This window comes from Mesoplodon bidens, assembly GCF_964165515.1.
Source record: "Mesoplodon bidens genome assembly, chromosome: 19".
Classification (NCBI taxonomy): domain Eukaryota; kingdom Metazoa; phylum Chordata; class Mammalia; order Artiodactyla; family Ziphiidae; genus Mesoplodon; species Mesoplodon bidens.
The window spans coordinates 51979012-51987007 of NC_138179.1; the positions used below are offsets into that span (position 1 = coordinate 51979012).

General features: G+C 41.5%; 1 pseudogene across 1 annotated transcript; it reads left to right on the forward strand.

Moving 5' to 3' along the window:
* Positions 1–4551: 4551 nt before the first annotated feature.
* Positions 4552–5884, forward strand: LOC308607854 (ribonuclease P protein subunit p30-like; annotated as a pseudogene). Its single transcript has one exon. The product of its transcript is annotated as a ribonuclease P protein subunit p30-like (transcript).
* The last annotated feature ends 2112 nt before the right edge of the window (positions 5885–7996 follow it).

The following is a 7996-nucleotide window of genomic DNA, read 5'->3' on the forward strand; positions in this document are numbered from 1 at the left end:
ATATATAGAAGAATCCTTGCATTCCTGGGATAAATCCCACTTGATCATGATGCATGACCCTTTTAATGTGTTGTTAGATTCTGTTGCTAGTATTTTGTTAAGGATTTTTGCATCTATATTCATCAGTGATATTGGTCTGTAATTTTCTGTTTTTGTAGTATCTTTGTCTGGTCTTGGTATCAGGGTGATGGTGGCCTCATAGAATGAGCTTAGGAGTGGTCCTTCCTCTGCAATTTTTGGGAAGAGTTTGAGAAAGACGGGTGTTAGCTCTTCTCTAAATGTTTGATAGAATTCACCTGTGAAGCCATCTGGTCCTGGACTTTTGTTTTTTGGAAGATTTTAAATCACAGTTTCAATTTCACTACTTGTGATTGGTCTGTTCATATTTTCTATTTCTTCCTGGTTCAGTCTTGAAAAGTTATACCTTTCTAAGAATTTGTCCATGTCTTCCTAGTTGTCCATTTTATTGGCATAGAGTTGCTTGTAGTAGTCTCTTAGGTTGCTTTGTATTTCTGCGGTGTCTGTTGTAACTTCTCCTTTTTCACTTCTAATTTTATTGATTCGAGTCCTTTTTCTCGATGAGTCTGGCTAATGGTTTATCAATTTTGTTTATCTTCTCAAAGAACCAGCTTTTAGTTTTATTGATCTTTGCTATTGTTTTCTTTGTTTCTATTTCATTTATTTCCTCTCTGATCTTCATGATTTCTTTCCTTCTACTAACTTTGGGTTTTGTTTGTTCTTCTTTCTCTAGTTCCTTTAGGTGTAAGGTTAGACTATTTATTTGAGATTTTTCTTGTTTCTTGAGGTAGGCTTGTATTGCTATAAATTTCCCTCTTAAAACTGCTTTTGCTGCATCCCATACGTTTTGGACCATCGTGTTTTTGTTGTCATTTGTCTCTAGGTATTTTTTGATTTCCTCTTTGATTTCTTCAGTGATCTCTTTGTTATTTAGTAATGTTGTCTTTAGCTTCCATGTGTTTGTGTTTTTTACGTTTTTTTCTCCTGTAATTGATTTCTAATCTCATAGCATTGTGGTCAGAAAAGATGCTTGATATGACTTCAATTTTCTTAAATTTACTGAGGCTTGATTTGTGACCCAAGATGTGATCTATCCTGGAGAATGTTCCGTGCACACTTGAGAAGAAAGTGTAATCTGCTGTTTTTGGATGGAATGTGCTATAAATATCAATTAAATCTATCTGCTCTATTGTGTCATTTAAAGCTTGTGTCTCCTTATTAATTTTCTCTTTGGATGATCTGTCCCTTGGTGTAAGTGAGGTGTTAAAACCCCCCACTATTATTGTGTTACTGTCAATTTCCTCTTTTATAGATGTTAACTGTTGCCTTATATATTGAGGTGTTCCTATGTTGGGTGCACATATATTTATAATTTTTATTTCTTCTTCTTGGATTGATCCCTTGATCATTATGTAGTGTCCTTCCTTGTCTCTTGTAATATTCTTTATTTTAAAGTTTATTTTATCTGATATGAGTATTGCTACTCCAGCTTTCTTTTGATTTCCATTTGCACGGGAAATCTTTTTCCATTTCCTCACTTTCAGTCTGTATGTGTCCCTAGGTCTGAAGTGGGTCTCTTTTAGACAGCATATACATGGGTCTTGTTTTCATATCCATTCAGCGAGGCTGTGCCTTTTGGTTGGAGCATTTAATCCATTCACGTTTAAGGTAATTATTGATATGTATGTTCCTATTACCATTTTCTTAATTGTTATGGGTTTGTTTTTGTAGGTCCTTTTCTTCTCTTGTGTTTCCCACTTAGAGAAGTTCCTTTAGCATTTGTTGTAGCACTGGTTTGGTGGTGCTGAATTCTCTTAGCTTTTGCTTGTCTGCAAAGCTTTTGATTTCTCCATCAAATCTGAACTTATTCATTTTCAGTGGAAGTGGTGTTGGTGTTGGTGCTTTCCCATTATCTGTTTCACCTTTGTCTCATGATCAATGTGCCAACAAACTAAACTAGATATCAGAAAATTGTTTGGTGATCATGGAATAAAGGCAAAGGCTGTGAATAGCCTCAAAAGGCATTTTTCTAGGGAGTGTGAAAGTTGCTCCAGTACCAAGTACCACTCTGTTGTGATGAGAATACCATCTCTGCCAGATGGCATCTGTTGCACAATATACTGTTGTGTGTTCCATGCCCCACCTATTTTCCACTCTCGCCAGGTGCTTCCATATACATCCACCTGCAAGCCCTAAGCTAGCCTCTCTGCCTAGGCTGTGAATCCTCGAGGGGAGAAGAGGCTTACTCATATTTGTACCTGGATGACACTAAGTATCGTAATTTCTAGTGACCAGAGGGGCAGATGGAAGGCTAGATGGACTGGGTGGATGCATGAATGAAAAGAAATTCCAGTTGCTCAGGCTCTGCCTGGGTTTCCAGAGTCTAAGCTCCTGACCCCATTTGGGAGATGTTAAGGGTCTCACTCTGAATCATTACTAATTTGTTCTTTAGCTTTTATTTAATTTCTTTGAATTCAAAACTGTGTGTGTCTGTTACCACTGATACTACTTTCCTCCTCTCAAATAATGATTATAATGAAAAGTATACATTTGAAAAAGTAGTATATTTTCTATTCTGTTAATTTAAAGTCAGTATTTATCAAGGGGAAGATGGTTGGGGGAGGGATGGAGTGGGAGGTTGGGGTTAGCAGATGTAAGCTATTACATACAGAATGGATAAACAACAAGATCCTACTGCATAGCACAGGGAACTGTATTCAATATCCTATGATAAACCATAATGGAAAAAAATATTAAAAAAAGAATGTATAACTGAATCACTTTGCTGTACAGCAGAAATTAACACAACGTCGTAAATCAAATATCATTCAATTAAAAAAAGAATTGGGAAAAAAATAAAATCAGTATTTATAATGTGTAGTCTATAAATCTCTTTTTAACTATATAGGGGATCACCCTACAAAGTTCAATGGCTTCCCATATTACACAGAGTAAAAGCCAGAGTCTTTGCAAGACAAAGCCGTCTGCACTGCATCGCCATTTACCTCTGACTTCCTTTCCTACCACTCTCCCTTCCATCCTTCAGCACCAGCTCTGGGTCACCCGCTGCTCCACCCACTCTCACACCTCTGGACCTTTGCCCTTGGAAGGTCCCTCACCCCATTCAACTATCATTTCCAGGAAGCCAGTCTTAATTACTCTATACACAAATGCACCGTCCCCAACACCAACCCTAAATCCAGGCCCCTTCATTTGTCTCCATAGCATGGATCATCCTCTGACATGCTCTCTTCACCTCCGGCACCCTCCTCTGAATTTAATTTCCATGAGGGCAGAAACTTAGGGGTTTTTTTTTCTGTTTTTTTGGGGGGGTGCTTACTGCTGTATCCCCAGTGCCTACAACAAGGTCTGGCACACACTTAAAGTATTTATAAATATTGTGACTAAATGAATGAATGAATGAGTGAGTGAATGAATGAATTAATGTGTAGAACATCAAATATCCTACAAGACTCATACTAAACAATAGCAGTCCCTGGTCTCCCCACTCCTGAATCTTCCTCTCCAAAATCTTTTAACTGTTTCTGGTATTAACCTGTACATTTCTAAAGAACATGCTTGTACTGCTATTTCTTGATTATGCAACTTAAGATATTAAAGACCCAAATTCCTATTGTGGAAGATGATATAGGATTCTTATACAACCTGAGACCCCCAGTCCCCACTTCTTCACCTTCCTAGTAGAATTATATCACATTATCTTATAATTTACGTATATGGCTCTTGTCTATATCCCTCTAGATGCACTGATACAATTGGATGTATCAATACAATTGATTGATACAATACAATCCCTCTAGATACAATTCTAGCTAGAATGAAGCTCCATAAACAGAAATTTGTGTCTGTTTTGCTCGCTGAAGTATCCTTATGACTTAGAACAATGTCACACTCATAGTAGGCACTGAATAAATATTTGTGGAATAAATGAATTAATTCTCAGCTTTATAGTATGTGACTTGCCCACAAGTCACTCATTACTGCATTCTCAGGATGCACTGGCTGTCCCCCACGTCCCTTCGGGTTGCCTGGCTGGTTGGGCACTGCACTGGCATGTGGCCACCACCAGGTAACATCTAATAATTCCCTTTCACCCAGTTGTACTTGGGAATCTCTCCTCTATATCCTGAACTTTTCATTAACACTTACACTGACTGATTTACAATTACTGACATTAATCAGCTTCTCCAACTAGGCTACAGCCTCCTTGGCATCATGGAGTGTCTTGGCCATCTCTGAGCCCCATTGTCTTTCACAGCATCAGACCTATTGTAATAGATTCTCAAGAAGTTCTGAATGAAGGACACACAGCCCTGCTTGCCACTTTCAAGCAAGAGAGAAACAACTTCCTGTCCCAGGGGAGCCCTTATGACAAGACACTCTCATTATTTACAGAAATAAAGTGAGAATCAACTGATTTTCCTCTCACTATACACTTCCCAGGGCTAACTAATGCCAGGTCATTTCATTCACTTCATTTTTCAACCATTTCGCTTCTTGCTATTCCTTTTTCTTGCTCAAGTCTCCATCAAAAATAAAAATAAAATTTGGGCTTCCCTGGTGGTGCAGTGGTTAAGAATCCACCTGCCAATGCAGGGGACACGCGTTCAAGCCCTGGTCCGGGAAGATCCCACATGCCACGGAGCAACTAAGTCCGTGCGCCGCAACTACTGAGCCTGCACTCTAGAACCCGCGAGCCACAACTACTGAAGCCCGCATGCCTAGAGCCCATGCTCCACAACAGGAGAAACCACCACAATGAAAAGCTGGCACACTGCGACAAAGGGTAGCCCCCGCTCGCCACAACTAGAGAAAGCCCACACGCAGCAACAAGGACCCAACGCAGCCATAAAAAAATAAATAACTAAAAGTTAAAAAATAAAAATAAATTTCAACTAAGAGTTAAATCAGTCAGAGCATCATGGCTTCCTTCAAAGTTAGAAATGTTGCCTTTATGAAATGTCTGATTCAACATTAAGCTCTTTAGGCATGGCAGCGTTGGCGGATTTGGACCTGTGGGAGGGTTCCGACCTGAAGGCGCTGCACTGGCTCGTGGAGAATGCCACTCACCTGGGCTATTCAGTTGTCACCATCAATCATGTTGTTGAATTTAAGGAAAAGAAACAGGAAATTGAAAAACCAGTAGCTGTTTCTGAACTCTTTACAACTTTGCCAATTGTACAGGGAAAATCAAAACCAATTAAGATTTTAACTAGACTGACAATTATTGTTTCAGATCCATCTCACTGCAATGTTTTGAGAGCAACTTCTTCAAGAGTCCGGCTGTATGATATCGTTGCAGTTTTTTGAAGACAGAAAAACTTTTTCATATTGTTTGTAAACATTTAGATGTGGATTTAGTCTGCATAAGTGTGACAGAGAAGTTACCATTTTACTTCAAAAGACCCCCTATGAAAGTGGCAATTGAGTGAGGTGTGGGCTTTGAACTTGTCTATAGCCTCCCTGTCAAAGACTCCACAGTGAGAAGGTACACAATTTCCAACGCCCTCAATTTGATGAAGGTCTGCAAAGGAAAGAATGTAATTCTATCTAGTGCTGCTGAAAGGCCTTTAGAAATAAGAGGCCCATACGATGTGGCAAACTTACAGTTGCTGTTTGGGCTGTTGGAAAGTGACACCAAGGCTGCAGTGTCCACCAACTGCCAAGCGGTGCTTCTGCATGGAGGGAGAAACTAGAAAAACTGCTTTTGGAATTATTTTCACGGTGAAGAAATCTTGGACATCAGAAGTAGATGATGATTCTCTTCCAGCCTGCAAGAAAGCCAAGTGTGAGGGCTGAAACGAGTCCCCCTTCTCTGTCAACACTCTCTTCTGCCATTTGAGAATCCATCAGCCACAACAGAATTGGAACCTCCTTATGATTCACTATTTTCACTTGGAGCTACATATCAGTAGTCTGTAAAAGCAGTCTTATAGGGCTTCCCTGGTGGCGCAGTGGTTGAGAGTCCGCCTGCCAATGCAGGGGACATGGGTCCGTGCCCCAATCCGGGAAGATCCCACATGCCGCGGAGCGGCTGGGCCCGTGAGCCATGGCTGCTGAGCCTGCGCGTCCGGAGCCTGTGCTCTGCAACGGGAGAGGCCACAACAGTGAGAGGCCCCCGTACCGCAAAAAAAAAAAAAAAAAAAAAAAGCAGTCTTATATTCAAGCCATTAAAATAACAAAACCTGAGAGATTAAGATGGCGAAGTAGAAGGATGTGCTCTCACTCCATCTTGCGAGAACACCGGAATCACAACTAACTGCTGAGTAGTCATCCACAGGAAGACACTGGAACTCACCAAGGAGGATACCCCACATCCAGAGACAAAGGAGAAGCCACAATGAGATGGTAGGAGGGGCACAATCACAGTAAAATCAAATCCCATAACTGCTGGGTGGGTGACTCACAAACTGGAGAACGCTTATACCACAGAAGTCCACCCACTGGAGTGAAGGCTCTGAGCTCCACATCAGGCTTCCCAACCCAGGGGTACAGCAGTGGGAGGAGGAATTCCTAGAGAATCAGACTTTGAAGGCTAGTGGGATTTGACTGCAGGACTTCAACAGGACTGGGGGAAACAGAGACTCCACTCTTGGAGGGCACACACAAAGTAGTGTGTGCGTCGGGACCCGGCGGAAGGAGCAATGACCCCATAGGACTGAACCAGGGCTACCTGCTGGTGTTGGAGGGTCTCCCGCAGAGGCGGGGTGTGGCTGTGTCTCACCAAGAGGACAAGGACACTGGCAGCAGAAGTTCTGGGAAGTACTCCTTGGCGTGAGCCCTCCCAGAGTCTGCCATTATCCCCACCAAAGAGCCCGGGTAGGCTCCAGTGTTCAGTCACCTTAGGTCAAACAACCAACAGGGAGGGAACCCAGCCCCACCCATCCGCAGACATGGGGATTAAAGTTTTACTGAGCTCTGCTAACCAGAGCAAAAGCCAGCTCTACCTACCACCAGTCCCTCCCATCAGGAAACTTGCACAAGCCTCTTAGATAGCCTCATCCACCAGAGGGCAGACAGCAGAAGCAAGAAGAACTACAATCCTGCAGCCTGTGGAACAAAAACCACATTGACAGAAAGACAGACAAGATGAAAAGGCAGAGGGCTATGTACCAGATGAAGGAACAAGATAAACCCCCCAAAAAACAACTAAAGTGGAGATAGGTAACCTTCCAGAAAAAGAACTCAGAATAATGATAGTGAAGATGATCCAGGACCTTGGAAAAAGAATGGAGGCAAAGATAGAGAAGATGCAAGAAATGTTTAACAAAGACCTAGAAGAATTAAAGAACAAACAGAGATGGACAAAACAATAACTGAAATGAAAACTACACTAGAAGAATCAATAGCAGAATAACTGAGGCAGAAGAACGGATAAGCGACCTGGAAGAAAGAATGGTGGAATTCACTGCTGTGGAACAGAATAAAGAAAAAAGAATGAAAAGAAATGAAGACAGCCTAAGAGACCTCTGGGACAACATTAAACACTATAACATTTGCATTATAGGGGTCCCAGAAGGAGAAGAGAGAGAGAAAGGACCCAAGAAAATATTTGAAGAGATTATAGTCGAAAACATCCCTATCATGGGAAAGGAAATAGCCACCCAAGTCCAGGAAGCACAGAGAGTCCCATACAGGATAAACCCAAGGAGAAACACGCCGAGACACATAGTAATCAAATTGGCAAAAATTAAAGACAAAAATTATTGAAAGCAACAAGGGGAAAATGGCAAATAATATACAAGGGAACTCCCATAAGGTTAACAGCTGATTTCTCAGCAGAAACTCTACGAGCCAGAAGGGGGTGGCACAGTATATTTAAAGAGATGAAAGGGAAGAACCTACAGCCAAGATTACTCCACCCGGGAAGAATCTCATTCAGATTCGATGGAGAAATCAAAAGCTTTACAGAGAAGCAAAAGCTAAGAGAATTCAGCACCATCAAACCAGCTCTACA